This window comes from Podarcis raffonei, chromosome 6 (genome assembly GCF_027172205.1).
Source record: "Podarcis raffonei isolate rPodRaf1 chromosome 6, rPodRaf1.pri, whole genome shotgun sequence".
Lineage (NCBI taxonomy): Eukaryota > Metazoa > Chordata > Lepidosauria > Squamata > Lacertidae > Podarcis > Podarcis raffonei.
The window spans coordinates 39,939,371-39,956,345 of record NC_070607.1 but is presented as its reverse complement, the minus strand read 5'-3'; the positions used below and the strand labels follow the sequence as shown (position 1 = coordinate 39,956,345).

Below are 16,975 nucleotides of genomic sequence, written 5' to 3'. Positions count from 1 at the left end.
TGCATGTTCTCTTGAGCTTCAACATAGGAATCTGCCTTACAGTGAGTCAAACAGCTGGTCCAACTAGCAGAATATTGTCTACTCAGCCTGGCAGTGTCTTTGGTTTCAGACAGCAGTTTTTCCCAGCTGTCTCTAGAAATGGCGGGGATTGAAATGGGGCCTAATGTAATTAAATTTATAATAAATCACAAATGACCTCAGGTAATCACCAAGAGAAGCTTCTGCAAATTGGCTGGTAGTTCCTCTCCACTCACTTATGGACGTGGGTGGTGCTGTGATCTAAACCACTGACCCACTTGGGCTTGCTGATTGGAAGGTCAGCAGTTCAAAACCGCACAACGGGAGCTCCGTTGCTCTGTCCCAGCTTCTGCCAACCTGGCAGTTCGAAAGCATACCAGTGCATGTAGGTAAATAGGTACCTCTGCAGTGGGAATGTAAACGGTGTTTCCGTGGGCTCTGGCTTCCATCACAGTTCTGTTCTGACAGTTCCGTCACTTCTGTTGCGCCAGAAGTGGTTTAGTCATGCTGGCCACATGACCTGGAAAACTGTCTGTGGACAAACGCTGGCTCCCTTGGCCTGAAGCGATATGAGCACCGCAACCCATAGTCACCTTTGACTGGACTTAACCATCCAGGGGTCCTTTACCTTTTTTCTTTTTTCTTTTGCCTTTCCACCCCCTTCCTTTCAGGCTTTCTCTGTGACACAATGACTTAACAAAGCAAGAAAGCTAGTAAACATTTATCAGGATCAGTAAGTTATTTTCATAAGGTTTCTTGGGTCCAAAATATGCCTCAGCCCAAAGTCTCTCCTGCCCCTTAATCCAACCATGTGTATTCTTTTAAACTACAACATAGGCGACCTCAGGCTATTTGTCAAAAGAGAACATGACAAAACATTGGCTATCAGTGTCTGCATTTCTGAAAAGTGAGTCTGCCGAGTCATAATTGAAGGTTTGAAAGGCAAATGATTTGAGTGCTAGTTTTAATTACCGCTTGGTGAACTTTAGCGTATGAGGATTGTCACAACTTTCCTTGAGGATTAATTTCAAGCCAGGCATTACAGTGGGAAATTATTAACTTGTACTTTGGTTCAGCAATTATCTGCATTACAAGGTTTATGCAATTAGCTGTTTAAGATGTCATTATATTTTGCCATCTGGTACACAGGAGTTTATGCATATGAACAGGCACGTGTTGAAGTGATTCTGACTATATGACTCTTGTTCTCACCCAAATCATCACTGTAATGAGTCGGAGACACTGTGTACAATACATTAATGGCAGGTGCATATCATCAAGCTTCATTTTAATAAACGACATTCTTTTTCCCTCATCACCCCCCACCCTAGTTTTAAAGTATGCCGAACAAGTGCTAGAAAATTAATTACTAATTTGCAGTTTAGCAAAGACCAAGGATATGTTATTGCAAGATGTTAAGGAACATCAGTTTTCAAACAAGAGCTCTGCAATATTTAGTTTTTTGCTTTCTTCACTAACTTAGGGCCATATTCTGTTCTGGATAGCAGCAGGCATGACCCATGAAACGTCATGGGAAGCAAGAGCTCAGTGATTTATACGAGCAATTTTCAAAGGAGTAGTGAAGAGTAAATAACTGGAAACAAGTCTTCATGATTAAACAGCTCAGTAGGGTCATTCACTATTAGCTCATGTTACATTTGAACATGTGTAATAAAACATGTTGCATTCTGAATTTGTTTGCATCTATTTTCTAGCTCCTTTAGTAGCTACATGAAAGTTTACATTCAACAACAAAGTTTAAAATTCAAGCTTTCCGCATCACATTTCCAGGATGGGAAAAAGTTCTGCTGGAAATTAAATATGACTAAAAATTAGCTTCTCAAAATCATTTATTTATTTTATTTATATATGTATCTCTATACTGCCCTGTTGCAAAACCGGGTGGTGGTGTACAGCATCATAAAACATCATAACAGTGTGGGGTGCAGATTCCAAATAAATAAAAAAGAACCAGCTGTCAGGCAGCTGTTAACAGAAGCCTTGCTGATTAAAAAAAATGTGGCAACTACTCTGATTCAAAATTGTTCATCCTTATCTTTTGAAGTCAGAAAAATGAATCTAGATATTTGAATCTTCAGTGAAATCTAGAATGGACTCTGACTTTATTTGATATATTGTTAAAGTATAGAATGCAATTGATTTTAATATTTCAACCAATAGGCTCGATACATAATGGTTTACGTATTTTGTACCAATTGTATACTAGTTGCTAAACAACAGATCTGTGCTATGCAATCTTGTTGACACTATTTAGGACAGTTAAGGCCAAAATATTATCCCTTAAATGAAATGATTACTGAACAAATCATCCCATTCTATACATGAAGTGTATAGAAACTCCTTAACCTCACAAGAAGCCAGAATTAGATTATTAGCATAATCTGTGGAACTATTTCCCATGTTAGGTTCATTTCTTCATGCACACCTTGATAAATCTCTAGAGACTGAACTTAATCTCTAGAGACCTACTGTTGGCATATTTACAACTAGTCCACTGGAAAATGCCCATCACCAAATATATACTTAGATGAGAAGCAAGGAAATATTCTGTTCAGGATGCCAGAGCAGCAGTTATTCACAGCAGGAGGTGTCCCTGGGCATCTTTCAGCAACTACAAATCAATCACAGCCAAGCATCCCTCATCCACTAACACTTTTATTTGGATGGTCTGCTTACCATTGTTCACATCCCTGCAACTGGAATATTCTGCTGAAGTATTCAACGTGCCCACATAGTACTGTATACGTTTGTCAGGCACCAACTGTGAAACTTTGATGGTTCCTAATACATTTATAAGCATTATATTTTTCCTTTGCTTCTCGTTTTAGGTCCATAGTGCAGCACTCCCATTTGCTTAGATCAATGAATTATGCTTTAGATCGCCTGGGAGGCAAAAGAGGCATCCGGGCAAGGTGTGTTTCCAATTAGAATCCCTGAGAGCCACTGCATGAGAATTACGTTCTGTGTATTTGTGTCCAAGTGTATTCAGTACTTCACTACTGAATTACATTAAAAGGGCGCCCTCTACTGTCACATTATATTAAGTGTGTAAAGGGGAGAGACACTAGAGTTCAAATGGTTGGTTATTTATAACGAGCATTTTTTCCTCTAGTTATACAGTTCCACTGGTATGTAGTACTCCTGTGTAATACATTTAAAACATTCTATCAGATTTGACCATCCAAAGTAACTTGATAATCTACTAAGGCTGAGAGTTTTGCACTCTGGGGAATCAGTGAAATATTACTTAAAATCAGAACGAACACAAGGTATGCACCTTGACGCTTATGAAAAACTCAATAGAATTCGTTTTCCAAGTTGGAAGTGTGTGTGTAAAGTCTTTCCTATAATCATGCATTAATTAAGCTGTAGTCGATATCCTGTCGCTTTGTGCATGTATAAGTTAAGCAATATAGTGAAACTGAAATAATGGAAAAGATTAATGCCTTAAACTTTGAGAAGTTTTTGAGCATACATGCAAATGCTAGCCAAGAGGTTCAGTTTACACTATAATGGTGAAATTTGCATGGGTAAAGGCTGGTCATGTGAATAAAGAACATTTGCTGTGGAAATTTTAATGCAGTATCATTTACACTGCTAAGGATGAAGTTCCTTGGCAGTGTCTGGAAACACGTCATGATGTAATACTGTTGAAGCTCAGCAGCTATAGAGCTGGTTAGTTCCTTGATAGGAGACTGGGGGGCTCATATGAGCTTTATAAAGGAAGAACCAAGATGTTAGCCGCCCAGAGTGGCTGGGGAAACCCAGCCAGATGGGCAGAATATAAATAACAAAAGTATTATTATTGTAAGTGTAACAAGAAGGATGTGGCTCCTTTTACATGTTTTCCTAAATAAGATAAAAGTCACTTCCTCTTCTGTTAACCTTTTTTCTGCAAGTGGATTTTATCCCTTTCTTTACATGAAAAATCCCTTTAATATTTGCAGAAGTGAGCTGGAATTTGTACATTATTACCGTTATGTCAGTTTCAAACTGGACAGCTAATAAAACGTGGTAGCGATAAATGAACAGTGGGAGATAGCGACCTTAGGAACGTTGGGTTGCTTTAAAAAAAAGAAAAGGAAAAAGTTTTCTTCATAGTAGAAGAATATTTCTTCTCTGATTCTTCTCTTTTATCATTTTCAAAAGTTGAAATAGGGACAAGTAACTTAACATAAATACCGGGAAACACTTCAGTAGTTGAATTTCTGCTTCTCATTGACGGCACAGGAACCTTACTACAGAATCGTAGAATCAGAGAGGTGTAGAGTTGGAAGGGACCGTGAGGATCATCTAGTCCAACCCCCTGCAAGGCATAAATCCTTTGCCCAACATGGGGCTTGAACCCATGACCCTGAGATTAAGAGTCTCATGCTCTTCTGACTGAGCTATTTGTGCCTTGGACACTGAAATCTGATTTAAAGTTTCATCCACCTTCTTCCAAATGAAGTGATTGCCAGTGGAGTTTGGGACACAGCGATGGCCTCACTCTCTTAGTCACAATTCACACATGCTGTTTACAGTTATTTCTGCTGATACCACTTGCACACCCAATAGTCTCATAGTGAAGTCCTTTCTCCAAATAAGAATCCAAAAATTGTATCACCTGAGCTGAAGTGGAAAGTATCACACTTTGGAAAATTGGTTTAAAACTGCTTTAAAGGGGAGGATGGATTTGGAAAGCCAAGGCCTGATTAATTCTCAGTGGTCACAATTCCTCACTGATGGTTTAAAGGGTGATGATGGAAGGAAAACTAGAAGCGAATGATAATAGAATATAGGGTCCTAGAAAAAGACATGGCTGACTGGCTGAAACCCTGAACAGGAACACTCCACACCATAGCATTGTGTTGCCTGCTCCACTTATTATTTTGTTTCAGTTGCTGCTTACACTTACATCTACATCCCACCTTTCTTGCAGGAGCTTAGGTGGTGAACATGGTTAATTCCCAACCCATCTTAGCTTCACAATAACTCTGTGAGGTAGGTTATGCTGAGAGATGGTGACCAGCTCGTGGTCACTTCATGGGTATGTAGGGTTTGGACCAGAACAGACGTCTTTCCCATAGGGCTTAGTGGTGCATTGTGCCAGGGCGCTGGCCTCTCAGGGGTGCCCCAGCGAGTGGGGGAGCTGTGCGGCTTTGCTGGTGGCCTCCCCTTTCCCTGCACGCCCGTCAGCTGCGCCCCGCCAACCATATGGCGGGCAGGCAAGCAGCTTCCTTCCCAAGCCTCTGCGGGGGGGGGGGGGAGTGATCCCTGCAGAGGCTTAGGATGGAAGCTGTGCCCCGACAACCATATAGCTGGCAGGCATGCAGCTTCCCTCCCAAGCCTCTGTGGGGAGGCTTGGGAGGGAAGCTGCGTTCTCCTCCCGCAGAGGCTTGGGAGGGGCGCAACTTCCCTCCCAGGCCTCTGCGGGCAGTTCTCTCCTGCAGCAGCATGGGGTGGAGTTGCGCCCCCCCCCAATGGCTGGCAGTGCACAGCTTCGCCCCCCCCCATCCATGGTAATTTGGGGGCGATGGGCAGATATTTGCACCCTGGCGCCGCATCTGCTAAAGACGGCCCTGGACCAGAAGTAGCGTAGTTTTGTGATTTGTTGGAGCAAGACCTGGGAAATCCCTGCTCAACCATGAAGCTTACTGGGTGACAGTGGGTCAGTCACTGTCTCTCAACGTAACCTACCTCACAGGGTTGGTGTGAAGATTAAATGGGGGTTAGAAGAACTATGTATGCCACCTTGAGGTCACTGAAGAGAAGCTGGGATATAAATGTAATACTAAAAAAATAATAATCCTAAATCTTCCCCATCCTAGTCTCTAATCTCTATACCATGTGGCCGTGTATCTGCCAGATATCATATGGAGTGTACAGTGTGTGCATTGTTTGATGAACTTTGACGATGGAATTCAGGCTCCAATAGATGTTTATAATTTAACTAATTTGTTAACTGGGCTCTATGCAGTTCCTTGGCAGGGCTGTTAATACAGGCCCAGTCCAAGGGAAGAGAGGGAGAGGGAGAGGAAGGCCTAGAAGCTGAATGGAGCTTAAGTGGGTAGTACGCAGTTAAATTACTGTGCCTGAAAATGCAACACAGTGTGAACTAATGGAACATAGATATACTTTTGCAGTGGTTTCAGTAATGGTTGCAGTGCTTTATCCACTGTCCCAGAAGCAGGATCATATGGAGAAAACACAGCAAGGAATAACTGGCTGCATACATTCGTGTGCAGTAATAATCCACCTCCTTTACACAAACTTAGTTGCTGTTTTAGAAAACACTACACCAAGGTGTTGATCTTGACTGCAGAATTGTTCTCCAGGTGTTTTCACTCCCTTGATTTTTGTGTCTTTTCCCTGTCACTGTGCAAAATGGGAAGCATAGAATTTGCTCATAGCTGTAGACAAAATACACATCCATTCAGTTTGTATCAGTTAATGCTCCATGGATGTTCTATCATCTGTACTGGCCCTTACCTTCAGGTGGACATTTTTTAAAGATGCCATGAAGGAAGGGGGAGTAGAAGAGATGCTGTTCCAGAAATGAGGAATGGTTTGCATGGAATTTGGATTTTATTATTTGTATGCCTGTCTGTTTGAAAAATATGTATGCTTGAGAATGTTCGTCTTGTTAGATATATCAGCCCTGTTGTTATTTTAATAAGTTTGAAAACTGCCTTTTGAAATCCCTTTTCCATTTCCATTTAAATGTTGCTGTTGTTACTAATTCATCAGTTAATACATACCACTTATTTTGTTTTGATTCAATGTTCCTTTGACTTTGATAAATTTGCTTATTGCTGTTTTCATGTTACTGTTTCAGGAAAACTAAGCTGCAGCCTTTGAAGGGGCATTACTATGGGTTCACCTCTAGGTGGCGTGCCAATCGCCTAGCTCAATTTTTCAAGTGCTAGATAATAACTCAAAGCATTCCTTTGACTGTACTCTGCATGCATGGCTTCAGAAATACTTAGCTGTTTCCCTTAGCTTCCACTATTGATTTTTGTTGTTGTTTAAATATATAGATACATCCAAACCCTTTGGGCCTAGAGCTGCCGTTGATGAAGAAGAATGTTTTCACTTCAAAACACAGTTATTTGTAAAGTGGACTGACACCCTGACTGCTAAAAGCCACATTAATATGCAAGCTAGCTAGCTTTTGCATACCATTCACCATCCCAGACAGATTTCCTGCTTAGAGCTAGAAGGGGGAAGGGGAGGAGGGAACAGAGATTGCCCGGAATCAAATGAACAAGACTGTGTACTTTAGAAATCATCTTTATATGAACTAGTAGAGGCAGGAAGAGAAATTAACAACTTTCAACAATTTGTTAATACCTCAAATTGTACATGTTTTCCCCATTTCTGTATTAGTATACCGAGTGGACTGAGATCTGTTTACAGCAGCAACATAAGAAGTTAATAGCAAATCTCTGTTTGTACTGCCTCAACTGAAACACCTGTAGAGTTCCGTCTGTTACTACTAGTTTTCAGTATTCTTAGGAGCAATTCACTTGCTCTTTCTCACCTTTTTATCACAGATTTCCTCCAACATACAATTTTGGAAAATCCAGATTCTATTTTACTTAACGCATACACAACCTTCCCCATTCCACATCTTTGGCAGGACTTTTCACAAAACTTAAGGCAGCTCAAATGAACATGCACGGCTATTTTTGCTTTCAGTATCAGTCCAATTAGACAAAAAAACAAAAAACACAAGAGTCCACACATGTGTGCCTCCTTTTAGTTTCAGGACAGCAGAAAAACTTTTCTGCAAAGTTGTCAAAGTCCAAACTTTCCATCTCTTACTCAAACACCCCCCCCCTTCTTTTCAGTATATGAAAGATACAATTGTACTCCTAATGGTTTAATGATAGATTCTTCATAATCATCCACAGGCAGGCAGATCTTTAGACCTGATCTTTCTCTAAAGCTTCTTCAGCTAATCTGTTAGCTTCAGTACCCCTTGCTGAGGTAAGCTGGTAAGCAGGTAGTCCTTTCTGCTTCTCCATAAGTCGGCTAGCTATTACAGTCATCTGTGTGAAGCAATCGCCGGATGAGAAACAGAGCCATACAAAAGAGACAAGGAGCGTTTCCTGCGCAAGCTGGAAATTTAATTTCAGAATTGCTTTTTCTACTTTTGTGTTTGTTTGTTTGTCTGTATGTGTGTGTGTGTGTGTGTGTGTGTGTGTGTACACAAGTGTCTTCTCTTTGCATATTCTGTGTGTGAATAATGGTGTTTACATCCAAATTAATTGCACAAGCCCACCTACAGAACACTCAGAAATAATTTTCTGTTCATTCCCTTTGCTATGTAGGAAACTTTTCTCTTTTTTAATCTGTTATCTTAAGTGTTAATTCACACTATACTGTTTTTATCTGTGCAAGCAGACTCCACTCATGCACACCCACACAAGCAGACATTTATAATGTGTAAACTAGACATTTGTGAATACAGTCAGCAGCAATTCAGGTTGAAGAGGATGGTGTGAACATGATAAGGCTCAATAATACTCTTTGGAATATGCAATTTTCAATGCTAATTTACCTCAGCTGTGTTAGATATATTTTTACACAAGGTTACCGTGTCTGAAACAGTGACTTAAAAATAATAGTATAAAGATTTTACTATATTTATTATAATGTAGAATAAAATGGTTAGTAAATAAGTTAATAGAGGCAGGTTAGGCTAGAAGGCAAATAAGTTATCGATCTGGTTGGTTGGTTTAAATCAAAAAGTTGATTAGCTGTGCAATAACCCCCCCCAAAAAAATTTGTAGTCTCCAAAGTACATATTAATATTCCATAGCTAATAATTATTATTTTTACTATGTTGTTTTGGTACTTGTGTTAATTTAATTAATTCAGAATTATTACCGTATTTTTCGCTCTATAAGACGCACCAGACCACAAGACGCACCTAGTTTCTGGAGGAGGAAAGGAAGGGAAAAAATATTCTGAATCTCAGAAGCCAGAACAGCAAGAGGGATCGCTGCACAGTGAAAGCAGCAATCCCGCCTGCTGTTCTGGCTTCTGGGATAGCTGCGCAGCCTGCATTCGCTCCATAAGACGCACACACATTTATCCTTTCTTTTTAGGAGGGAAAAAGTGAGTCTTATAGAGCAAAAAATACGGTATTTTAATTTTAAAGGACAACACAATTTAATAGACAACATAATTTAAACATGATTGTTAGGCAAATCTTTTGTTCTAAATTTTTCTGGATTTGCAGTCCAGTTTTAAGGTTGTACCTAAGTCATACTCAGAGCAGACACACTGAAATCAATTGACATAAGTTTGTCATAATGCTTAACTTAAATCTATTAATTTAAATGAGTCTGCTCGGATAAGAGCTTATTTGGATACCACTCAGATAGGTTCTTCTGGTGGTTGATGCTATTTTAAATGTGTTTTTAGTGGTTTGTATCTTTACTATTTCTTTTTGCATTCATATATTTTTATGATTCCAGGCTGCCTTGAGAACCTTTATTAAGGCCCCCAAAGAGAAGTTATAGATGACTTAATTAATTAATAGGTTTTCACCTGAATTTGTGGCAGATCATTGTGGTTCAGTTTCTCATGGTGCATCTGCAATAAGGTTTACTTCACTTGTCCTGTAGTTCACTGCAAAACAGAAGTACTATCTAGAAATAGGAGCACAGTCAATCCTGTGCACAGCCTACAATTTCTCAAGTCGGTGATACAGACAAAGAGGCAAATGCAATTCATATACTGATGTTATACAGTTAACAACAAACATGTGGGCACATCCTTAGGCTCCAAAATTACCTTTTAGTAATGTATATCAACAACAGCAACATAATGTAATTATAGGAGATCATCAACCGTAATTTATACAGTGATATGTTAATGCAAACATGCAGTGGAACTAAAGTGCATATCAATTATTTTGTAGACACAATGATCAAAAATTAACTGGGGTTTTTTTTAATGCAATGAAGAAAGTATTTCATTTTTATATCTTTTCATAATTCTTTGGCCAAACTCCAAATATTAATTGTTATTAACTGTGGGTCGTGTTTAGTAGTCAACCTTGGAAGTCATGCAAGCCAGGGATTGTTCGGGGCTTTCTAGCTTTTGAAATAAAGAAAGAATGTTTGGGCCTTTAGGGAACTTTAATATTAGACTACTGATGTCTATGAAATGTGAGTTTCTGTGAATGCTTAATTGTGCACCTGTAAAGGAAAGATTAATGTAATGTTGTGTATAATATATATACCTCAAGTCTGCCAAACTTTTTTGTTCTGAATACGCACAATAAAAAAAAGTGTATCCAGTTTCTCTTTAAACAAACGTCTTTTATAAGCCATTAAGGTAAACAAAAGCCTTGCAGTTTGTCTTAGAAACAGTGAAGTCATAGTGGCTTGTATATACACTGATGTATCACAATAAAAATAAAAATTGGTATGCCACTAGTGCTGTTTGAGGCCATGAAACAGGGAAATAAAACCAGCACTGCTTTGATGTATGTTCCTGTGTGTGCCAATGTGTACATGCATGTGGGCAAAAACTTCAGACCTGGGGACAGAAGAGAGTTTGATGATCTGTTGTGTGTGTGGACAAGTTGGTCTCAGTACTGTTCAAGTGGAAGTGAAGGATCATCTTTTCAATGCAGGTTGGTGCTTCAAGGAGCAGCATATGTAACCTTATTTTAAAGAGGCCATCTTATTCATGTCTACTCAGAAATAACACCCACTGAGTTCAGTGAGATTTCCTATCATGGAAGCGGATATTGGTTTGCAGCCCTTGTCATCTGTGTGTGAGAGGGGAGGGGGAGATTCTATTTTCCCCTCAATATCTGCCTCGGCTTTTTTAATCCGCTCAGGCATTTTTAATTGCATCCACATAATTCTCCAGTCTTGACTTATGCATTGAGCTTGGCAAACATAACTAAAGTCAGTTGAGAAGTTGGAATGAAGCCCTCACATATGTTCTAGCTGTAGGCTCCATCATAATGCTCAACATACACGTAATGTTGAGAAGCCAGCTGGAAGCTCCCCATTGTCGATTAGTTTGAGCAGGGTTCTTTATTCCAGTCTTTTGGAAATTATTTCCATCTGCCCTGTGTTCTCCAAATCCTGTGATAGTTCGTAAGAATAGAATTCTTGGTTTAGGCCTAGATTTACAGCCTATGGTATCTTCCTGTGGAGTGCTGTAGAATTCTGAAATTCCCAAGCAACTTAGTGTCTTTGAAAACGACTTTACATGGATCCCAAGTCTAGCAGCTAAAATGTAAATCAGGAAGTCTCTTCTCCAAAACTTGCCACAGCCACAACTCATTAGGTGACGTGGGGAAATTACTTTCAGATCCAGCCTCCTTAATAGAATCATGAGATGCCAAACTTACTGGCCTCTTTTAAGATTCCACAATTATTTAAGGTTATTGTTGCAAAGCTGACCCTCCTACTTATTAGGCAGAGCATGGCACAGCAGTAGCTCTGTTGGTGCAGGGGGACAGAGACAGTGGAGGTGTTGCACTTGTCAGGATGGGGATAGCGGTGGCGATCAGGAGAGCCTCATGGTGACAACCCCACAGGTGTGCACATACCTGCTGGGCAACCGTCACCAACTCAAAGCTCTCTCAACCTCGCTGCCAGTACCACCACCCCCACTCTTGATAAGCATAGGGGCACTGGGAGGATGCCACTGGCTCCACTTCTCTTCACAAGCTGCCATTGGTGAGGCAGCTGCCTCAGATGGCTGATGCAAAGGGTCGGGGGGGTGAGCTGTTGGAAGACAGAGCTATGTGTGCTACATGTGCTGCACTGTTTAAGGTGAACAAATATTCTACAGACTTTACTACTTTCAGATACAGTGTAGGACACTGCTTGGTGGGCATGGCAGGTCAGGGGAGCAAAACACACACCCTGTCAGGGGGGGCTTTTGCTCCCCATCACCAGTTTTCCCAGAAACAAGTCTTCTAATTTGGGGACAGGGAGAGATAAACAAGTGAGATTGTTTAAAGTTTTTTTGAGGGGTACTCACAAGTACTTTAGGGGAATTCTCACAAAAATCCAATTATTTCTGAGGCAAAGAGGAAGGTGTTTGCCATTCTCTAACTGGAGGGCCTATTTTTCCCTAAAGAGATTTTAGGGGATTTCAGAAACACAAATTGCAATATCACTGGAAAGCAGCCTGCATTCAAAAGCAGAACTATAGCAGGCACATTTTTTCTGCTTCTAATTCTGTATTATTTTCAAAATTAGCTGTGGGTTTGTGTAGATGAAGGCATCTAGTGGAGAAGGAGCAAACTCTGAATACTCTCCAACAGTGGGAACTATACAGTATGCTGTTTTCAGTTGCATATTACAGTATATAAATCACCCTTTCATATATGTCAGGCCTATGAAATCTGTGGGCCTCCAGATTTTGATGAACTACAACCCCCATCAGCCTTGTTCAGCCAGTATGGGCTATGGTCAGGGAAGATAGGACTTGTGATTCAGCAACTTCTAGAGGGCCACTTACGTTACCAATATATACCGTATTTTTCGCCCTATAGGATGCACTTTTTCCCCTCCAAAAATGAAGGGGAAATGTGTGTGCATCATATGGGGCGAATGCAGGCTTTCGCTGAAGCCTGGAGAGTGAGAGGGGTCGGTGCGCACCAATCCCTCTCGCTCTCCGGGCTTCAGGAAGCTATCCGCAAGCCTTGCAAGCCCGGCGGGAGTTCCCGCGGGCTCGCAAGGCTTGTGGGCAGCAGCCTGCAGTCCACAAGCTCGGGGGACAGTGGGGAGGCGCAGCGCGCCTTCCCGCTGTTCCCTGACCTGGTTTGGAGGCTGGCGCTGGGGAGAAGCGCGCTTCTCCCCAGCGCCAGCCCCACAAGCTCGGGGGACAGCGGGGAGGCGGAGCGCCGCCATCCCGCTGTTCCCCGACCTGGTTTCGATTCCCCGACCTGGTTTTGGGGGGGAAATAAAGGGGAAAAAAATTTCCTTTATTTCCCCCCCAAAAAACTAGGTGCGTCCTATGGGCCGGTGCGCCCTATGGGACAAAAAATACGGTATTTAATGCATTTGGCACTATTAATCATACTTGCACATTTCTAACTCATTCCAGTGGGGTTTGTGCCAGAGAGGATCCCAGGAAAATGTGTCCATGTATGGTTGAAATTAAACATGGGTCAATTGGGTTCATGTACTATTTTGCAACAAAATTGTATCAAAAATATTTGGAAATGAGAAAAACATAACTGTCACAAAGCATATTACTTCAGATTACATGCACATTGTACATTTAAACCACATACACCAAGAATCCTGGGAACTGTAGTTTACTCCTTACAAAGCTACACTTCCCAGCACCCTTAACAAACTACAGTTCCCAGAATTCTTTGGATGGGTGTGCTTTAAATGCATTGTTTGTGGCAGCCTTCCTGCTGGCTTCCAGCACTTAAAAGTTACATTTAGCTGAAATTTGTTCCCTTTCCTATACTGGGAGGCATAAATTATATAAAGGCTTGTCATTTCAGACACCAGTGATTTATTCAATGCCTACAATGCTCTAGGTTATCAGAGTTTTGAAACTTCCCCAACTTATATTAGTACTCATAATTATTAAGTATGAGTAGTAAGAATTTAAACTAACTGTGCACCTGTTTGTAATTAATGCAGAGTGGCAGTTTTTAGCTGCAAATAGCACTTGTGGCTCATTCATTGGCACTAAAGACTAGCAGGGACTTTACTTATCCGTTAAAAGATAATAACACAGCACTTTATAAATGAGCTACAGTGTAAGCATATGTATGCGGAGAGAGAATACTTTCACGACTGTATCCTGAAATCACTAGCTGTATTCTCACATTCTTACTGAGGCCAGGAACAGAGCAGAACAAGAACCATACTTATAACACATGGTTTATTTGGGCTGGGATTGTGCTGATTCAGAACAACCATCCTACTGACTACCAGCCTTTCAAGCGATAAAGCCTATGTATGCTTACTCAAAGGTAAGTCCCACTGAACTGAATAGGACTTACTCCTAAATATGTGTGCATAAGGTTGCAACCAGGCAGCCTGATCCTATTCGGAGTTCAGCTCAGATTTTCCTCTGATGTGTTAGCTTTAAACAAGTAGGTGTTTATAAAGGAAGGAAACATTTAAAGCAGCTATGTGTAATTCTGTATGCCTAATTGTATTAATCTGTTGTACAGTCTCTTGTTTCCCAGCCTTACCTCTTTGTGAGGTTACTTCATTTTATCCTCACAACAACCCTGTGAGCTAATGTTTCTGTGGGCTAGACTGAGAAGGAATTTGAACCCAGGTTTTGTTGACTTCAGTTCATTTCAATGCTAACCATTACACCATACCAGCTCTTCATGGGAAACCTGCATTCTGAATGGCCCTGTTCTGGGAATAACAAATGATAACGAATATGTGTTTTAAATCCCCTGTTGCTTCTGTTATTTCCTTTTTTTCCCCCTTTAAGTATTCGCCCAGGACGATATCTACCTTTACCTCCCCACCCCCATTTTATGTTGTTATTTCTATGTATATCATGCTATGGCCACACGGCTAATGCAATAAAATCTATTGAAATCTATGTGCTCTATGTGGGGCTACCCTTGAAGACACTTCAACTCTTTCGAAACACAACAGCCAGATTACTGGCTGGGGTTGTCTTTAGAATTTATATGCAGCTTCTGAAACAGCTGCATTGGCTGCTGGTTCATTTCTGAGCCCAGTTCAAGGTGCTCATTCTAAACGGCTTAGGCCCAAAATGTCTACTTCCCTACAGACCCTCTTGGACAGGGGTCCCCAAACTAAGGCCTGTGGGCCGGATAAGGCTCGAGGGACTTGTTTATCCAGCCCGTGGCAACCCCCGCCGCCTGCTGCCGCCACCCGCTCTTACCGGCACTGCGCTGAGTGGCTGCCCACTTCCAGGTCGCAAGCGTTATTTCCTGTGAACATCCGGGTCGGAGGAGGCCCATGCACACAAGCTATTTTCGGTGCTCCTCCAACCCAGAAGTGTGGTGGAAATAGCGTGTGCACACACGTATAGGCACACACTCCCCCGCCCTCCGGCCCGCTGTGTGATCAGCGTTGGAGACACTGGCCCAGGGTCTTGGGTGTTAAGATCAGCAGATAGGGCTCTCTTGGTAGTTCCATTGCTCTCAGAAGGGTGGCAGAGGCCCAGAAGAGGGCAGTTGTGCTATTCATTCCCCATAGAGGTGCATCTAGCACATGCATTATACATCTTTCTGGGAATGCTGAAAGACACACCTGTTTACCCTGGTCTTTGACATCTGAGATGTGTGTTTTCAGAATCTGCCCTACTCCTGTGACTATAATTTGTTTAAACTGTTTTGATTCTGGATTTTAGATTGTTGTAACCCGCTCCAAAACCCAGTGAAGGGTGGGTAATCAGTATGATGATGATGATGATGTACTTCCTCCAATCACCAGCATCAGGTGCTCTTGGGGCTGGCTCTTATACTACTCAACAAAAGTTGACATTGAATCCTAATGCAGCCTTGCAATTAATTAGCCACTTCCCCATTTCTCCATGGTGAGTAATGATTCCTTCTGGGCAAGCAGTTAGCCAGGTGCACTCTGCAAAGCACACTGTGCTCCCAATTCCTCCAGTGCACTGAAAAGTTTTTGTACTTATCTGGAAGGTTGCATTAATGAAACTAATGTTAACTAACAACAGACTTAGGTGATATTCAAGGATTTGGAAGTACCATAAACACATTAGAGTATGTGCAGTATTTTAATGCGCCATTAATAGGCATTTACCGGTAATTGCACATACAGTGGTACCTCGGGTTACATACGCTTCAGGTTACAGACTCCGCTAACCCAGAAATATTACCTCGGGTTAAGAACTTTGCTTCAGGATGAGAACAGAAATTGTGCAGTGGCGGCACAGTGGCAGTAGGAGGCCCCATTAGCTAAAGTGGTGCTTCAGGTTAAGAACAGTTTCAGGTTAAGAACAGACCTCCAGAACGAATTAAGTTCTTAACCTGAGGTATCACTGTATTTGAAACACCTTTCTCTCCCTCTTTCCTCTTCTGGTGAATGCCCTGCCCTTTGCTGATTTTAAGTGGCTTACTGCTAGGGGCCCATCTCAGCTTCTGTGGGTGAAAGCGAGTGTAGTGGAAGTGGCTTCGACACATACTCTGTGGCAGAGAATGCGTGTCAAGACCATGTCCGCCACATTTTAATGTGTGTTTGCCTATTGTTTGTACAGTACCAGGTGCACAGCTGGTGCATTAGGTGATGGTGGTAGGCATGACCCAGCCAAGGCAGGAGAGAATTAAGCTAATCCTTATGTCTCCTTCCATTGAAATCAATGGACCTTCAAGAGAATAACAATACGTAGATGGCCTAGAGATGATGTTTATTTCTAAGGGATAATGACATTAATGAGCAATGTTGATGCAAAAATAACACTGAACAAGTTTATACAGAGCACGTGTGTATTTGTAATGTGCCTATTCTTTTCACACATCCTGTGGTTATTTTCCTGTGTGTCTGTTTTACTTAAAACACAAGTCCCTGCTCTCTTTTCTCCCCCATCCACTTCCACAACTCTCCAATAACCCCGATACATTTGGAACACACAGTGCAGCGGTAACACAAATGTGGTAGTGATGGTGGTGGTTTAAAAGTCTGGCGATGGCCCCCTTGGCATTAACAGGAGGAGGAGGAGGCGAAGGCTATTGGGGCAAGCAGCCTTGGAGCACCCCTGTTCTCAGGGACTTTCCTCCCCAGGCTCAGCGGCTGCTTACCTTCGCCAGCCCGTGCAGAGCGTAGGTTTTGTGCCTTCCCTTTGCCCGTGGTGTGTGTGTGTGTCTGCTAAAGACAAGCGCGCTGCAGCAAAGTCGTGCTCTGCTTGCAAGTGACCGGATTCCGGCAGCCGCGCCGTGAACGTCACTTTCCCCCTCCTACGTGCCTCGCTCGCTCCGTCTAGACTTTTT

At 41.8% G+C, this 16,975-nt stretch overlaps 1 protein-coding gene across 4 annotated transcripts in view; it reads left to right on the top strand.

Annotated features, from left to right (window-relative positions):
- NFIA (nuclear factor I A) overlaps positions 1-16,975 on the top strand; it is a 409,131-nt gene that overhangs the window by 85,179 nt on the left and 306,977 nt on the right. The gene's annotated exons all lie outside the window — the stretch shown is intronic.